General features: G+C 39.0%; 1 pseudogene; it reads left to right on the top strand.

The window, feature by feature from the left end:
- Positions 1 to 16,410: 16,410 nt before the first annotated feature.
- LOC127450608 (tubulin-specific chaperone D-like) overlaps positions 16,411 to 18,458 on the top strand; it is a 79,361-nt pseudogene continuing 77,313 nt past the window's right edge.

The following is an 18,458-nucleotide window of genomic DNA, read 5'->3' on the forward strand; positions in this document are numbered from 1 at the left end:
CGTTGTTGTGGTGTATTTTTGATTGTCATGTAGTTGTAAAACGTTAGGGCTGTTTTCAGAATGGGACGCAAGGCAGGGCAACTTTAGCTCATTTCATACACAATGGTATATGGTATACAATAAAGAAAAATAGAAGACATAAAACTATTTTAAATAATTTAAGAACCATATATGTATAGATATATACATACATATATATATATATATATATATATATATACATACACTATATGGCCAAAAGTTTGTGGACACCATATGTGCTTGATGAACATTTGATTTCAAAACCTTAGACATCAGTTTCCCCCTTTGCTGTAATAACAGCTTCCACTCTTTTGGGAAGGCTTTCCACTATACTGTATGTAGTAACATGGCTGCAGGGATTTGCTCTCATTCAGACACAAGGCTATCAGTGAGGTCAGGACTGGTGTTGGTTGATGGGGCCAGTTGCTGTTCCAGTTCACCCCAAAAGTGATCAGTGGGGTTCAGGTCTGGGCTTTGTGCAGGCCAGTCAATTTCTCCCACGCCAGACACAGTAAACCATTTCTTTATGGACCTCACTTTGTTCACAGCGGCATTGTCATGCTGGAACAGAAAAGGGCTATCCTCAAACAGTTGCCACAAATTTGGAAGCACACAAACCCCAAGCCATTACATAAAGAAACATTAATATTTTTCTTTACTGGATTTAATGGAGTAACCAAATCCGTTAATTAGAAGGGGGTGTCCACAAACTTTTGGCCATATAGTGTATATACAGTTGCAATCGAAATTATTGATTTGACAGTAAGGATTTACAAAGGTAAGCTTTTCTGATGACCCAGAATTTTTAAACTTTACATCTATATCAGTTGAGTGACACATTCAAAGTCATTGTGTGAATATATAACCTAATATTTGTAAATAGTAGGATTTTTTAATAATTATTCAACCCCTATTGCAAGTAGCTGTTTCTTAAATATGTAAGGATACACAAGTAATTGTTTTAAAACAAAATTAAGTCATCAATCTGCAATGGCACTTATTTAAGTTTTAAAATGTAAGTTTAGAGTTGTAAGCAAAAATGTATTTCTATGCAAAAAATGCAATTAAATATAAGCTGTCTCAAAAGCTAATAGAGGAGATTATTTCATTACACAAGAAAGGTCATGGATAAAAGTACATTTCCAAGGCACTTCAATTTCCAATAGACAAAGTTGGCAGCACCATTCATACAATTTTAAAATATGGTACAACAGCAACCTTCTTGGGTGTGGAAGAAAGCAAAACTTCACCAAGGGAAATGTTGACTTGAATATTCAAGAAGTAATTAGGAAAGAACTGTAGAGTCCTGGAAGAAGGTTTTATAGACGTATGACACTAAACTGAAAATGAGTTTTAGACCCATGGGTCAGCAGTACGTCTGGAGTAAGATGACAAGGTGATGACAAGAACGACACCATCCCCACGGTCAAGCATGGAGGTGGGTCAGTCCTGTTATGGGGGTGTTTTGCGGCTGCAGGAAACGGCTATCCTGACTATGTGACTGACACCATGGATTCTTTCAGGTATCAGGCCATTTTGGCATGAAAAATGTGATGCCTTCAGTGTGTAAATTGAAGGTCAGTGATCACTGGACTTTCCAGCAAGACAATAACACCAAGGATGCATCCAAGTTGTCCAAAATCTGGTTCAGGGATAGGTCGTGGAATGTCCTTAAATGGCTCTTTCAGTCCAAGGTTTAAAATTCCATTGCAAACCTTTGTTGGGATTTCAAGGAAGCAGTGGCAGCACAGAAACCAAAGAATGTCAATGAGCTGGAAGATTTTGCTCATGAGAAATGTGTAAAAATTCTAATAGAGAGGTGTCTGAAGCCTGAGAACACTTACCTGAAACATTTATTTGCTGTTATTAAGGATAAAGGATGCTCCACAAATGATTGACTTTGGGGGTTGAATATTTTTGACATGACATTTGTGGAGAGAATTAGTTATTTTTTATTTTTAAATTTGGGTAAACTGAACTCTTTGTTCTCAAAATCACTCAAATGTGTTTTAAAAACTTACTTTGACTGTTTACTGAGGTTTTAGTTGATGTGTTTTAATTCACATCAACAGAATGTATTGCTGGTCAGGGGGGGTTGAATAATTTTGATTGCAGCTGTGTGTGTGTGTATATATATATATATATATATATATATATATATATATATATATATGTATGTATGTATGTATGCCTTATGCTAAAATGCTTTAAATAATTTTTAAAACTCCATACCCCATAATGAAATTTTTTTTTTTTTATTTAATCTTTAATATTCAGTCCATTATATTTCATTTCGCAAATTCACCTGTAAAATACCACCTTGGGGTAAAGCCTAGTAGCAGTGAGTGAGTGCTTTTTCTGCAATGCCAGAATGTACAAGGCTGAATTTCCAACTAAATTTAAGCACTTACATTTTACAGCCGAATTTGCAAAGCAAATATAATGGATCAAATATTACCTGTCGAATAATAAAGATGAAAAAAAAAAAAAAAACATTTTGGAGGGTGAATATTTATTATTGAATTTTTAATGATGAAATTTTGTGCAAAATGGTTTCAATTAAAAAAAAAAAAAAAAAAAAATGCAGCTTAAACAACCAGATTAATTTGCATCCCCCAAAACTTCAAGCACTCTTAATGCAATGTATTTGTTTTTCAAATAGTACAATTCAGCGTTCTTTCTTGTTTCAAAGACATTTGTTATTAATATAATTCCTTTGACCATTGACACTGGTTTTGGGTATCCTTGAAAAGAACTATCACTGTCGCATGGACTGCAGTATCTGGACTTTGTCTCAAACTTATTTAAATTCTAAGTAGTGTTTCAAGTTCACCAGCAGGGGGATTCATGCATTGTTGTACACCTCACGATATAGCAGAAGACAGGAAAAAAAACAGAAATGGAAACCCAAAGGAAAAATTACACAGAATAACACTCTCTCTCTCTCTCTCTCTCTCTCTCTCTCTCTCTCTCTCTCTCTCTCTCTCTCTCGTGTGTGTGTGTGTGTGTGTGTGTGTGTGTGTGTGTTTTAAGGCCCAGCAATGAAATCTATGTTTAAAAAAACAAAAAAAACAAACAAATGGACACTGGGAAAGAATACTGAAAATCAGCTCACATTAGGCTAAACTAAAAATTACCAAGGTTTTTCCCTTCAAGAATGAACAATGCTAGAGTAAATAATCTATGCCCTTTAATAATGATTTGGGTCGAATTTAACTCCGTACCGCGGCAGAATTTTGAGCAGCCCCAGAGTCGTAGCTGAGTGCCGCCCACAGATGCTGAGCGGTGGCGGTGTGCGTACCTTCATTGAAAACAGTTGTTTAGAATTTTAAAACATGCCATGTCGTCCGCCAGATGTGTCCGGTGTGCGACCCTATTAATAGGTGAGCCTTCAAGCTTAGCCTAAAATAGCATAACGCAGAGCTCCCATAGATATTCTATGCGTGCTACACTGTCGAGGAGACAAGATGCTGTAATTTGTTAATGAATGTCTATGGAGGAGATGCTTCAGTGTGCTGAATAAACTGCTTTTGTGAGGAAACAGCTCATCACTTAATGAATTGACTGCCTTTCAGCTAATCTTCAACATATTTTACACTAAACAATCCTTTTGGAATGAACTGTGTGTAGAGTTTACAACGATAAATTGCTGTTTTATAAGAGAAGTCATGGGTGATTTTGTGACAGATAGGTGTCACTTTCCGGCTCTCCAAACTCATTTATATGGTATCCGCAAACGATGACTTACTGTTGTTACACGCTAGTTACTATTACGCTTTCTCCTATTGTACAGCCGCGGAGATTGTTATCGCCATATAAAAGAATCTCTGTTCTCTTTCGATTCAGTCCACCCATTGCTATGGGGAATACTGTACTTCCCTCGATGACCTAGTTGAAACCCTTGTACAATAACGGTAATCTTCTGATTGGCAATGGCGTTTGAGCCCCTCCCCTTTAGGCACTCTTATGGCCTATATAAGTGGGCGCTCAATCACCAGTACTTCAGATTTTTTACTTCATCACTACAAATATACATCTTCGTCTAGGTAAACCCTCTCTGCTTCACAACTCGTCGCCTGTGCTCCTAGTTCCTGCAGCGAGAAGGTTTACTGCTAGAAATCCCACTCCGCACATCCCTCCAAGCCATGTCGACTGATGTCCACATTGGCTGGAAGAGTGTACATGGTGGCAGGACAAGCTGGATCAGCACTCCAGATATCAAATATCTTTAGAGATATTTAAAGAGCTTCGTACTGTGACAGACTTGGCACTGCAAGCTACGAAGACTACAGCTCAGGCCATCGGAAAAGCGATGAGTAACCTGGTGGTCCTGGATCGCCACATCTGGCTGACACTCACGGACATGCGTGATGTGGAGAAAGACACTCCAGTGTCGCCTGATGTCCTCTTTGGCAATGCCATAGAAGGCTTTTCTGAGCGCTTCTGTGACTTCAAAAACAGTCACAGGCAATGAGGCATTTTCTACCTAAAAGGAACAGCACTGCCTCTCACCCGGCCTGCTCCCACTCTACATCCAGTCAGCGGCGACAAAGAACCCCACTTCCCAGAGCGGCACTCTGTCTCATGTAGTGTTCGAATCAATAAGCCTGCTATCTCCCTACGCGGCCGTATGGCGAGCCCTCGTGGGCGTGTTAGTCTCTCACACCCCACACACAATGGCCAACTGCTTCCCTATGGCAAGCGGCGCCCTGTGTCCTGTAGTGAGTGAATCAATTCTAGATGTGAGACACTTGAATCATGTGCTTGTGAAGCGCCCATTCAAAATGATAACTCAGAAACAGATCTTATCACACATCCATCCACAGGACTGGTTTGCATCAATAGACCTGAAGGACGCTTACTTTCACGTACCAATTGTGCCGCGTCACAGGCAGTTTTTGAGATTCGCGTTCGAGAGAACTGCGTATCAATTCAAAGTCCTTCCTTTTGGTCTGTCTCTGGCTCCCGGCACATTCACAAAATGTATCGATGTGGCACTCTTCCCCTTAAAAATGAAAGGTGTGCGTGTGTTGAATTACTTTGATAATTGGCTGTTACTAGCCCAATTAGAGGCTCTGCTGAGTGAACACAGAGACTTATTGCTTTGCCATCTGAAAAGCCTTGGACTGAATATCAGCTGGGTGAAAAGCACACTTTACCCCAGCCAACAAATCTCCTTTTTGGGGGGTCAGCTCAACTCTGTGAGCATGTGTGCAAACCTCACAAGGGAGTGGGGAAAACATGTCCACTGATGTCTTTTCAGAAAATACTGGGTTTTATGGCGGCGGCATCCGCCATCATACAGTCAGGTCTGTTACATATGAGACCTCTCCAATATTGGCTCAAACAACATGTACCACAACACGCCAGGCGCCACGGGCGCATTTGAGTAACTCACAACTGTCTGGCTGCATTAGCACCTTGGTACAGCTCCAGCTTTCTATCAGCAAGGTGTTATGCTGGGTCAAATATTCAGACAAAAAGTGGTGGCCACGGATGTGTTCAACACGTGTTCGGGTGCGGTGTGCGATGGATTGCCGGCTTTCGGCACCTGGACAGGTGTGAAGCAAGCATGGCACATCAACCACCTAGAACTACTGGCTAACTTTATTGACTTGAAGTCTTTCCATTCCGACATTGTGAATCACCACGTTCTGATTCATTCAGACAATGCGACAGTAGTGGCGTACATAAATCGCCAGGGTGGAAGACGATCGCCACAACTGATGTGCAGGATACAACACCTCCCCAATGGAGCGGGCGTCAACTCCTCTCCCTATGCATGACATATGTCTGGGGCCGCCTGAATTATGGAGCAGATCTGTTGTCATGCCAGGGAGCGCTACAGGGGGAGTGGAGACAGACAGGTCTGAGGGCTTTGGAAGTATTTGGCAGAGCGGGAGTTGACCTATTCACCTCCACTGAGAATGCCCACTGTCCCCTCTGGTACTCCATGTCCCAAGCCCTGCTGTGGGTAGACGCATTGGCCCACAAATGGCCTGCGAAACGCAAATATGCGTTTTCCCTGGTACACCTCCTTCACTCTGTCATCAGCAAAGTCCGAGAGGACAATGAAACGGTTCTGTTGATTTCATCGAAATGGCCCAAACAGCCCTGGTTTCCAGAGATGAGAGTTATTGGACGGCCCTCTGTGGGAAATACCATTGAGGAGGGACCTCCTCTCTCAAGCACAATGCACGATTTGGCATCCCCAGCCAAAGCTGTGGAACCTACACGTGTGGCCCTGAACAGTGCACATCAAACCAGCTGGAATTGGCTCAGTCGGTGATAAACACCATTTTACAGGCTAGAACACCGTCCATGAGACGCCTCTATGCACTAAAATGGCAGGTGTTTGCAAACTGGTACTCTCACGTAGCGAAGACCCAGTGAATAGCTGAGATCCTTACATTCCTTCAAGAGTGATTAGACACTGGTCTTACCCCATCAACACTTAAAGGAATATTCCGGGTTCAAAACAAGTTAAGCTCAATCATCAGCATTTGTGGCACAATGTTGATTACCACAAAAATGTATTTTGACTCATCATGCATTTAAAAAAAGCAAAAATCTTGGTTCCAGTGAGGCACTTTCAATGGAAGTGAATGGTGGCCAATTTTTGAACATTAAAATACTCACTTTTTCAAAAGTTTAGCCACATGACATAAAGGATATGCATGTAAACATGATTTTAGTGTGATAAAATCACTTACAAACCTTTACTGTGTAAAGTTTTAGCCAATTTTACAACTTAGTTACCATGACAATGTAATGCCAACAAAGCCTAAAACCCTAAAATGACTGTAAAAATTACAATTTAAACAACTTTACTTCTCAAATAACACATGAGTTTTAACAGAAGAATGAATGCAAGTGCTTTTATAAAATTATAAGCCTCACATTTTTGTGTTCAAACTCTCTCCATAAATCAGCCACATTCACTTTTATTGTCCCCATTCACTTCTATTGTAAGCGCTTTACTGTAACCTCGATTTTTGCTTTTTTAAAGAAAAGGAGGAACGAGTCGAATTTTTTATTTGTGGTAATCAAAATTACACCACAAATGCTGTCAATAGAGCTTAACTTGTACTGAATCCGGAACATTCCTTTAAGGTTTATGTAGCGACTATCTCGGCCTTTCATGCCTCTGAGGTGGGTTCCTCTATAGGCAGACATGGTCTGATCATAAAGTTCCTTATTGAGGAGCGAGGCGACTGAACCCCCCTCGCCCTGCTATGGTGCCAACTTGGGACCTAAATCTAGTGCTGGATGCACTCACAAGCCCCCCGTTTGAACTATTGGAATCTGTCGAGTTGTGTGTGCTTTCATTAAAGACCGCACTCCTGTTGGCTCTGGCCTCGTTTATATGGGTGGGTGACATACAGGCGCTGTGGACTGACAGCTCATGTCTGGAGTTCGGACTAGGTCTTTCAAAGGCCACAAAAGGCTACGTGCCTAAGGTTTTATTAATGCCCTTCAGGGCTCAGGTGGTCTGTCTGCAAGCATTTAACTCACCATTTAATTCAGATGAAGAGTAGTCTATGCATTTGTTATGCCCTGTGCGGGCATTACACACATATGTTGAGTGCACCCGCCAGTTTCGGCTGTCGGATCAGCTCTTTATTTGTTATGGAGGTTGCATGAAAGGCATGTCCCTCTCGAAACAAAGGTTCTCTCACTGGATTGTCGATGTGATCGCCCTCACCTACGAATCACAAAGCACATTCAACTAGAGGCATGGCATCCTCATGGGCATGGACAAATGGGGTGTCCTTGCAGGCATATGTTTGGCAGCAGAATGGTCTTCACAAAACACATTTGCGAGGTTTTACAACCTGGATGTGGCATCCATCTCTTCACAAGTCCTCTCTGTCTAGAGCACTTATTATATCCAGTGGGTAAGCTAAAACCATCTGTTATGATAAGGATATAAGTTATAATTAATACAGCCACAAAAATGTACGCTGTGGTTAAAACACCCCCTCAGAAGTCAAGCATTCCCTATAAGAATAAAACCTACTTTTCCGAAAGAGTTGTGAAAGAGTTAAAATTACACTGTGTGTATCTACAGTATATATGCCCACCCTTAAAAGAGTTGAGAAAACCTTTCTCTTACTCTACCCGCTCTACCTCTTCTTGTTGTTGTTCTTCCTCTTTGTTCTCATTGTTTGTTTGCTCTTGGCAGGGCCGTTTCTGAGCATATGGGACCCCAAGCAACATTCTACTTGTAGCCCCCTGGTGGCTAGGAGGCCCTAAGCGGCCGCTTATCCCGCTTATAGCTAGAAACGGTCCTGGCTCTGGGTTTTCACAACACAACTTAGCAGATATTGTAGCTCTCTAGTTTACTGATAGTCAACTCTTTTACTGATGATTCACAATTCCTTTATTGTTCACAAGTCACCGTTCGCAAGTCACTGTTCATGAATCACCATTTATGAGTCACCGTAATAGCTGTATAACACAGAAAAACACATACAATAAAGAATTAAATAAAACATACAATGTGTGCAAATTGTGTGAAGAAAAGACAAAACTGCAATAATCATTGAACACTTTGCCACAAGGCGGCGACAGAGACCGTCATATGAAAACCATGCTTTGTTTGAAAGAATGAGTCAGCACAATTAGAAAACAAAACCTTTCAATTACAAATATGTAGATCCACTTAACATAAAACATACCTTGTTCTACACTGCAAACCAGGAACTAAACAATGTTAAACTCTGTGGAAAATCTTGTTAATGAAGCAAACTTTGAGTGCATTTACTAAGTGCGTTCACAGAGCCCTTTCTCTTATATATATATATATATATACAGGGATGGGGAGTAACGAAATACAAGTAACGGGCTATAATACGTATTTAAAATACAAAATATAAGTAACTGTATTCCACTACAGTTACAATTTAAATCATTGGTATTTAGAATACAGTTATATTCAAAAAGTATTTTGATTACTGAAGAGATTACTTTGCATTTTATTGTCATTTGTTTCATTTAATATTTAGTCCTTTCAGATGGAAAACATTTATACATATAAATGATGCGATCCAAAGTGCATTTGAACAGCGGTGAAACACTTTCTTATGATGTGTTACATTCATACGAGCAGACAGAGAAGTGAGTTTGAAGTAAGTTTGGAGCACAAGAAATAGAAATAAACCTTGTGTAAATTGTCCGCTTTACGCTAAGCTAAGCTGCACCTTTTGACCATGCATAGCCCGCACAAACCCCAGTGTTTTGTTACAAGATTAGTCTGTTCCACGAATGTAACAAGATCTTCCTATTACACAATTAGGTATGTAACAAGACTGGCTTGTTATACATTTGTAATAATACTTGTCTATTACATACATACATAATTACAATGTGTAAGTACAACTTACACATTAAAATATATTAACTTAATAACATGTTAAGTACATGTTGTTACATGTTGTCATATATATATATATATATATATATATATATATATACATACATACATACTGGATCAGTATGGATTTTCAAGCTGCAATGTTTAATTTCAAAGGCACTCGTGTGCGCCGATCTTCGTGTTTGGCGTGACAAAGTGTGTGTGTTTTTCCAGAGTGGCGGCCATGTCAAGCCCCATACATACATGCAGCGACTTTATCGCTTGATGTCGCTAGTCTCTGTACTGTGAAGTCTCTAGTGGGCATTCCTACTGCTGTCACTCTAAAGTTATTGTTGGACTGCAAGTCTGGCCATGTCTTTTGAAAATCTGATCACAGATGAGGCATTTGCCAGTGAAACTAAGAGATCGCTTTACTATGACAAAGATTCAGTTTTCTTATTCCCAAAAATATATATTCTGCAGGGGAGAGTGTTTTTATATAACCTGGCTGCAGCAGTGCTCAATGCACCATATAATTTGTAAGATGAACGATCTATCAATGTATGAATCAAACTCACTCAGACTGCAGACAGTTTCTTTTCCATGCATCATTTTTTATTATATCCATGTATGTGTTTACAGACGAATCAAACAGAATGATGAAATCGCTCACAGAAACTTCTCCACTGTCTTGGCTGCACTCGACTCCATTATCTCATAGGATAAAAGTGATGTGAGCTCCAGTGAACACTGTCTTCACTCCTATTGGTTGTCGCTCCTGAAAGTCGCTCATTATTTGCATAAAGTTAAACTTTTTCAGAGACCATTTAGCAGAGATAAGCCACTCCTATTAAAATGAATGGGAGAAATTGGAATGTCCAACCAAGAAGCTCTAACGCCCAATGGTCAACGGATGTAGAAAGGAAGTCCCACCTTACAGGTAAAAGAGCCAATCACCTTTTAAATACAGACATCGCCTGCCAATTATCTCAAGAACGGGTAAGCACATTAGCTATACAAGCCAGGAAAATTGAGTTTTTTAGCGTAATCTGAGGAAAGAAGCACAATATATGATACCAGTATTGTCAGATTTTACTGCTGGTTTGAAATATGTTCTTTGATCGTAATCTTGACTAACCAATTTTGAGATTTCGGTGTTCCCTCATTCAAGGAGATAGGAGCTGCAGTGGCATGACTGGAAGTAGTGTCCCGGGAGCAAAATGATGTAACTGTGTACTTAGTGTTTCTCCATAGACTTTAGGTTTGATTTCAGCGTCTGACCTTGACATCAGAAATTTGTTCGAGACTGTTCATCCAGTTCACCCACTGCTCTGACAGTTGCTGAGGTAACTGTTCATCCCATCCATAACCTCTTTTACATATATCTTGTAGAAGTTGCTTAGCTGGAATTATAAAGGAAACAATACATCCAAGAGGATCAAGATTGAACTCACCATAGAAATTATGCCTCTATGGGTTTAAGGCTTATCATTGTTTATGTTAAATTGAAAACAGTCAGAATCAACACACCACTGCAGTCCAAGAGCTCTGTCTATGGGAAGGCTATCTTTTTCAAGGTCAAAAGTCCGACCTCCCTTTGCTCTGTCCTCTGGTGGTATGGAAGATAGAACAACATGGCTGTTACTAACCCATTTTGTGAGGTGAAATCCACCCTTGCTGCATAAAGCAGTGAGAGCTTTGACCAGCTGGATTGCTTCATAATCTGTATTAACTGACTTAATGCAATCATCCACATAGAAGTTCTTATGGACAGTATCATCACCTTGAGGGTGAAAATAGCCTTCATTTTCATCAGCAGTTTTTCTCAATGCAAAACTTGCACAACTTGGGGAGGATACAACTCCAAATAAGTGTACTAACATACAGTGCTCTTTTGGACCTTGACTTACATCACCCTGGGGCCACCACAAGACGCGCAGGTAGTCTACATCAGATTTGGCAACTCCCACTTGGTGGAACATTGATTTGATGTCTGCCATTACTCCAACTGGCTCTTGGCAAAATCTTAAGATGACTCCAATGAGAGAATTAGTCAGATCAAAGCCTTGCAAGAGTTCTGAGTTGAGAGATGTGCTTTGGTAAGCCACTCCACATTAAAACACCACTCTTAGGATTTTCTTTTTAGAGTGGTACAACCCATGATGAGGAATGTACCAGGTTTTCCCTGGTGACTGTGTCAGCTCTGTCTCTGGGACCACCTCAGCATATTTATCCCCAATGACATTATCAAGGAAAATTACATACTCTCTTTTGTATTTTCTTCTAAGGCTTTGAAGTTGCTGCTCTGCCACTTGTTGATTATTTGGCATCACTACATAATTTCTTTTGAATGGCAAATTACGATTATAATGACCACCCTGAAAGGTGATTGATTCATTCATTAACCTTAAGAGTCTTTTGTCTTCAATTGACATTTCACTTTTTTCTTCAGATGCATCTTCACTGAAGTTATGATTGTACTGAGAAATCAATAACTTCTCCAAGTTGGCTACTGAGATTCTATTCACCAACTCTGTCTGTTTGGCTCTCACATTGCTGCTACGCCCTAGGGGTCCATTAACTACCCAACCTATTAGGGTTCTTATAGCATAAGGGCCATCTCCAAAGCTATTGATGACCTCCCATGGTTCCATTACCTTTGGGGCATTTGTTCCAATTAACAGTTCCACATTTGCACTAATGGAGGGAATTTCAACCTTGCTTAAGTAGGACCATTGTGCTATCTCTTCCTTTTTGGAAATACTGTCTGTGTTCACTGGCATTTCCTTTTGAGTAAAGACATCTGGAAGTGGTATAAAGTTGTTGGAATGCAGACCAGAGACTTCAAAATCAGAAACAACATGAGTGAGTACAGATCTCTCTTGACTCACGGTGCGCAGTAAGATGTTGGTTTTTCTTCCCTGGATGTTTAGTTGAGACATGAGTCTTTCTGTACAGAATGTAGCAGATGATCCAGGATCTAGGAATGCATAGACTTGAATTACTTTATTTACATTAGCTGCCTTGACTTTGACAGGGATGATAGACAATGCACACTCTTGCTGTTGATCTCCGGCCCCAATATGCCCACAAGCTTTTGGTGTGCTTCCCATGACTTCGGTTGAATTTTGTTCCTTTAGGTGCAATGTGTAGGACACTAGGATGATTTTGGTTGCACAATGAACATGTGAGACTCATTTTACAGTTTCTGCTTATGTAACCACTTGAAAGACAGCCAAAGCATATCCCGTTACTCTGGTATTGGAAAAATTGTGGCAAAGCTACTTCCAGAGGATTTTGCCTTTAAAACAGGTTTAGCCTTTCTTGTGATGCCTGTATCTTGTATGTCCTCAAACACTGGATCAGAAACAATCCTCACTTGTTTTATAATAGACTCTATCAGGATTACAAACTTTGGTCTTCTGTTGGTTTGTTCTTGCAAATCATATACCACTGACCTCTACTTCTCTCTAAGCTTGTATGACAATTTAGTTATGAGAATTTTCATGTTGGAAGACAAATTCATTTCGTCCATATATTGCATATACTTCATTGCATTGCAACAGCTTTCTGAGAATAGAGCATATGCCTGCAAATCTTTTGGATTTTCAGCCCTAATACTGGGCCATGTCAATGCCTTTTCCATGTATGCAGAGCTTATTTTAAAAGTGTCACCATAGAATTCACGCAACAAGTCATTTGCCCTTTGATATTCCCGGTTTGGAGACATGTGCATACAGCTTCTACAAGCTCATGCACCTGCCCCCTAGTGCATGTTCCAGATATTATATTCTGTCATCATTACTGTCTGTTTTGCCTTCAATACAATGTTCAAAGGCTTTGATGAATGACCTGTACATTAAAAGGTTTCCATCAAATACAGGAATTTCTGGTTTGGGAAGAAGAGGTTTTTGACTTTGTTTCACCAAGATGGAGGTTATGTCATTTTGTATCTGGAGAATGTTTGACAGGTCTGCTTGAAATGAACTTTGATTGAGCTTCAATGGAGTTTTTTGTGCTATGATTTAATGACCCTTTTGTTGAGGTGTTTTTGGTTTGACAGCTGGCTCACTACTGTATGTTGGCACTGATGTGGGACTTGAAGTATTAGTAGAGCAAGGTTTTTGACTTTTAGACAGGATTTCAACTGAGCTTGGTGTTTGGTATTGACTGATTTGAATGGGGAAGAATGAGGCTTCAGAAACTTTGTACTCAAAAAGCTCATCTTCTGAAGCTTTATCCCTCTTCTTACTTTGCTCATAATATGCATTCATGCCATCAGTTGAATTAACTTGCTCTTCAGCTGTCCTGAGGATGGCAAACTTAGCTGCTGATGCAGTCAATTCACTTTGCAACTCTAATGTTTCATGCTTTTTCCTCAATGGTTGTCCTTGCCTGTTCAATTCCACTTCTTTTTCCTCTATTATATGTTTTATTTCCAATGCCACAACTTTAGCCATAATGGCTGTCTTTCTGTGAACTGCCCACTGCTGTCTGGTTGAGCAGCTTCAGAAAACCACTGATTAATAGAATGGAGAAAACCATTTATGGTGCTCATCTTTATTTCATACTATTTGGAGTCATTTTCTTTTACATCAATGTTAGACAACATCTCTTGATAAATCATGTGATGACTTTTGAATTCAGTCAACAGTCCATTTTATTTCACTATATTTTCTTTGACTTCATCCATACAAGAGACATCAGACAAAAGTTTATTTAGTATATTAATCTTCCTAGTCAACAGTGAAAGTTTACAGTGAAAGAGTCTCTTCCATATTACCAATTTCCTCTTTACTTGAGGCAGCCTTTCTGATTCCTCATCCATTTTCTGTCTGTAGTCCAAAATGTATTTTAATAATTAATCAGATGAGCACATGGATTTAAATTCCTTGGTGGTAAAACTCATTATCAACTGAAGGAAAACTCTTTGAAAATCTAACCCAAAATCCAATATCAAAAGTTCAAAAAATAATCCACTCCAATAGTGAATAGAGATCCCTCAGCAATAATGAATCCAATCATTTACACATACCACATGTTTTTGTAGTTTTGATGCTCCTTTGTGTAGGCCCATGTCCATGTACTTCAAATAAGAGTCCAATGCTTCTTTGTGTAGGCCCATGTCCATGTGCTCCAAATGATAGTCAATGCTATCCTGGGCCTTGTGATCCAAAACTCCCAAGGTAATCCAATGCAATCCAAAACGATCCAAGGCTGTCTTTTGACATTTTGTTGTGGTTTAAATCCTTTTGATTTGCCACATTGGAGACTGAGAATATTGCACTTTTTGACTTACAGTGGAAAGAATAAAATAAATAAATGTAATGTCCAGATGGTAGTTGTCCATCAAATTTATTTAGAAAAAGTTTTACAATAGATTATGTGAAATAATAAAATAAAAGAAACAAAAGCAGGGGTTCTTTGTGCTAGAGTGCATAAGAATGTGGTCAAAAGACTGTGTGCCCCATTCTCAGCCACACCCCCATCATGGCATGGCTTCCTCTTATAGAACAGCTTGACCTGCAGAGGGGGCACACTCACAAAACAAATATTTTAATCTCAAAAACAAATGACATCATAATTTGGCTCTTACACTCAGTACAGACTATTTTACAGACATTTCAAGTCGATCATTTTGACGATGCATCATTAGCTGATGCTATGGGGAGCTCCTATCAAGAGTGAATGTGTGAAGCACTTTACAATCACGCTAATCACTGCAATTTATTGGCAGATGGCACTTGGCAAAGCCTTTTTCAGGGTCACTATTGCATCTGTTGTGCTCTGAATGCCCAATTCTTTACTTCATTCTACTTCCCTGTGGTTCTCCTGTGAACAGACAACACCTGCGCTTCACCATTGAGTCTGCACATCTTCAAACGAGAGGATTCGTTTTTGCTTCCTTTTGTGTCAGCGGATGGACGAGCCTTCACTTTGCCATTGATATTGCACATTTTCAGCTTCCTGTTGTGCTCCAACAGACAGCGTATCCGTTTAACAACTTACGTTTTTGATATTTTGCATTGTGTTGTATTGTGTGTTTCTTTCAGTAAAAAGAAATGAAAAGAGCCTTTTGCTTAATGTATCCACAAGCACATGAAACAAAGCATACATCCCTCTGTCTGACAGGTCTGAGCACCATTTTACATAATGACACTCATTGAGCTTATGAGCCGAGTTTTATTGTGCTCATTGTGGGCACATAAAACTCGAATCGCTTTGTTCTGGGCTCCTGTTCATTCTGAAAGCCAAAACCGCTGCCCTCTCCTCCCGCAATACTACCCCCCCCCCCCCGCCCATAACTTTAGGGCCTGTTTTTAATTCAAATACAGGGCCAATTTCTCTTCCCAGTCCACCCCTTAAACAAGCATGTAATGCAAATGTTTTTGGTGTCATTTTCTGCCTGACAACTTTAAAAGTGCATTTTTATTTTTTATGAATAAGGTTCACTCAAAAATATTTAAATAATGTAAAAAATGTTGAAGATTAGTGGACAAATGGGCAAATATTTAACTGATTAGCTGTTTCCTTAGTTCATTCAGCATACTGAATCCTCTTCTCCAATGGCATCCTTACAAACAGAATGGCCTCTTGTCTCTCTGTAGGGATCTACTGCTGTGTTACACTTGTTTTTAGTTGAGTTTGAAGGCAGATGGCCTTTGGAAAAATCAAAACAGTGAACACGGTGTGAATTACATGGGGTCTCAGACTCTGCTCGGCACGCGCTTCAAGCACCATAACTTCGCACTTTAAGCCCTCGCAAAACTGCATCATCCATGTTTTGTTTGATAATGCTGTAGAGTGCAGGCAAAATAAAGGAAACATTTGTAACTGTGAGCAAATTCAATGTTTTATATTATTTTCCTGATATAATAAAATATGATGCGTGGTTAGACAAGATTTAAAGAAACAAAACAGTACAATGATAAATACACAGTCAAATTGAACCAACAAACAAGGGAGAGGTGTGCACAATAATAGAAACCAAATCAAAACACAGGAGATAATGATCTGTTGAGGAAGAAGTGGGCATGGCTGATGAGGAGGTGACAGTAATAGGTATAAAACTACAGTTTCACACTTCCATAGAAGACATTAACAGAAGACTACTCATCACATACCAAGAGCACTTTGCAACTCCAGAGGTGAGACACAACTTTTAAATGATATGAACAGGTAGAGTTATGACAGTGTGGATCATCAACAACAGATTATGTGCTTTTTAGAGCTAAAAAATAAATAAATAAATAAATAAATAAAAATTAAAATTAAAAAAAAATATTTTTGAACCCTAAATTTTATTTGATTTTATTTACTTATTTATTTATTTTTAAATATGACTAGATTCAGTAACGGAAATATTTACGTCTTCCAATTTCGTATTTTTTTTTTTTGTTTGTTTTTTTGTTTTTTTTGCAATTAATTTTTTAAATAAAAAAGAACCAATGAGAGATTTTTTTATTTTTTTTATTTTTTTTATTTATGAAAATGAATTATGATTAAAAGTTCAATATTATGACATCTACAAATTAGTCTTTGGTTAACATTTAAGAAAACATGATGTAATCATTTAACATAAAGCCGCTGAAATTGTATAAATATGATCTTTTTCTCTGTTATTTACTAGAGCCATGGAATCTGACACAGTCGAAGTGGGCTGACACTTTGATTGTGTCAGATTGTACTGTATGTATTTTAATGTTAGTAAATAGTAGTTAAAGTCACCTAATATATAGTGGGACCCTATAGTTATATGAATTTAAGAGATATTTAAGAGAATGATTTGATTCCATTCATCAGCTGCCTTATTTTTTAAAGGTAATTATGTACATTTAGCATTTGTTTTCTCCATTCAAACATGCATGAAATGCATGTATCGTAAACATTTATCAGGGATTGTACACATTTTGACTAATACCTTTCTGCAACTCTTACATGAACTTCCAAAATTTAACTTCTTTTGCAGCTTTTTAAAATGTTCCTACCCATTTGTGGAAAATACAATTCTGAACAGTCAAAACATACACCTTATACAATACCACTAAATCAATGACACACAGCATTTGCTTTGTAATAATTCACAAGTTCTTTCTGTTTTTATTTATTTATTTATTTTTTGCTTGTGACCACCTTGGGCATGTTCATACCACAGTTAATTGTGGCTCAAATCAGATTTTCTGCTGAAATCTGTTTTATTTTGTAAGGTTGTTCACATGGTATTTTAAATGTAGCCCATATCAGACACTGCTCTGAACAGCCGGCACTCGTTAACTGGCCTGAATGCACCAGGCACATGCCGGGGGCTTTGTATGGAGATAGAACTGTTTCATATTAACATACAAATGGAAAGAGATTCACAGACTGAAAGATAATAATTTGACAAATAATTTGAATGAGATTCACAAATAAATGTAAGGAGTTCCACAAAAATGAAATGAATTCACAAAAAAAAAAAAAAAAAAAGAATGAGATTTATAAATATATGTTAGGAGTAGTCAAGGGTAGCTTTTTCCACCTGAGATCTATCGCTAAAATAAAACATTTTCTTTGCCATAAAGACTTGGAAATTGTGATCCACTCACTTATTACATCTAGACTATTGTAATTCATTGTACATTGGTCTCCAAACTGCGTTATCCCGCCTACAGCTAGTTCAAAATGCGGCAGCTAGGCTTTGAACAGTGTCAAGAAAGAGGGATCACATTTCCCTGATTTTAGCATCTCTACACTAGCTTCCTGTGAAATTCAGGGTCGATTATAAAGTTCAGATTTTTGTCTACAAGGCACTATCTGGTCTCGCGCCCCAATATATCAGTGACCTTCTACACCCTTACTCCCCCACCCGAGCGCTCAGGTATTCTGATCAACTTCTGTTGAGGGTTCCTCGTTGCCGCTATAGATCTAAGCATACCTTTTCTGTGATAGGTCCTAATCTATGGAATAGTCTCCCTTTCCGTGTTTCTCATTCAGGTTTTACGCTGAGGAGCCGATATAAGGTCCGGCCATTTCAGCGGGTAGTTCAGCCTTGTGGCAGGAGGGACCAACGTCTCGTTCCCTCCATCAGGGAACGGAGGTTACA

The sequence above is a fragment of the Myxocyprinus asiaticus genome, chromosome 13 (genome assembly GCF_019703515.2).
Source record: "Myxocyprinus asiaticus isolate MX2 ecotype Aquarium Trade chromosome 13, UBuf_Myxa_2, whole genome shotgun sequence".
In the NCBI taxonomy this organism is placed as follows: domain Eukaryota; kingdom Metazoa; phylum Chordata; class Actinopteri; order Cypriniformes; family Catostomidae; genus Myxocyprinus; species Myxocyprinus asiaticus.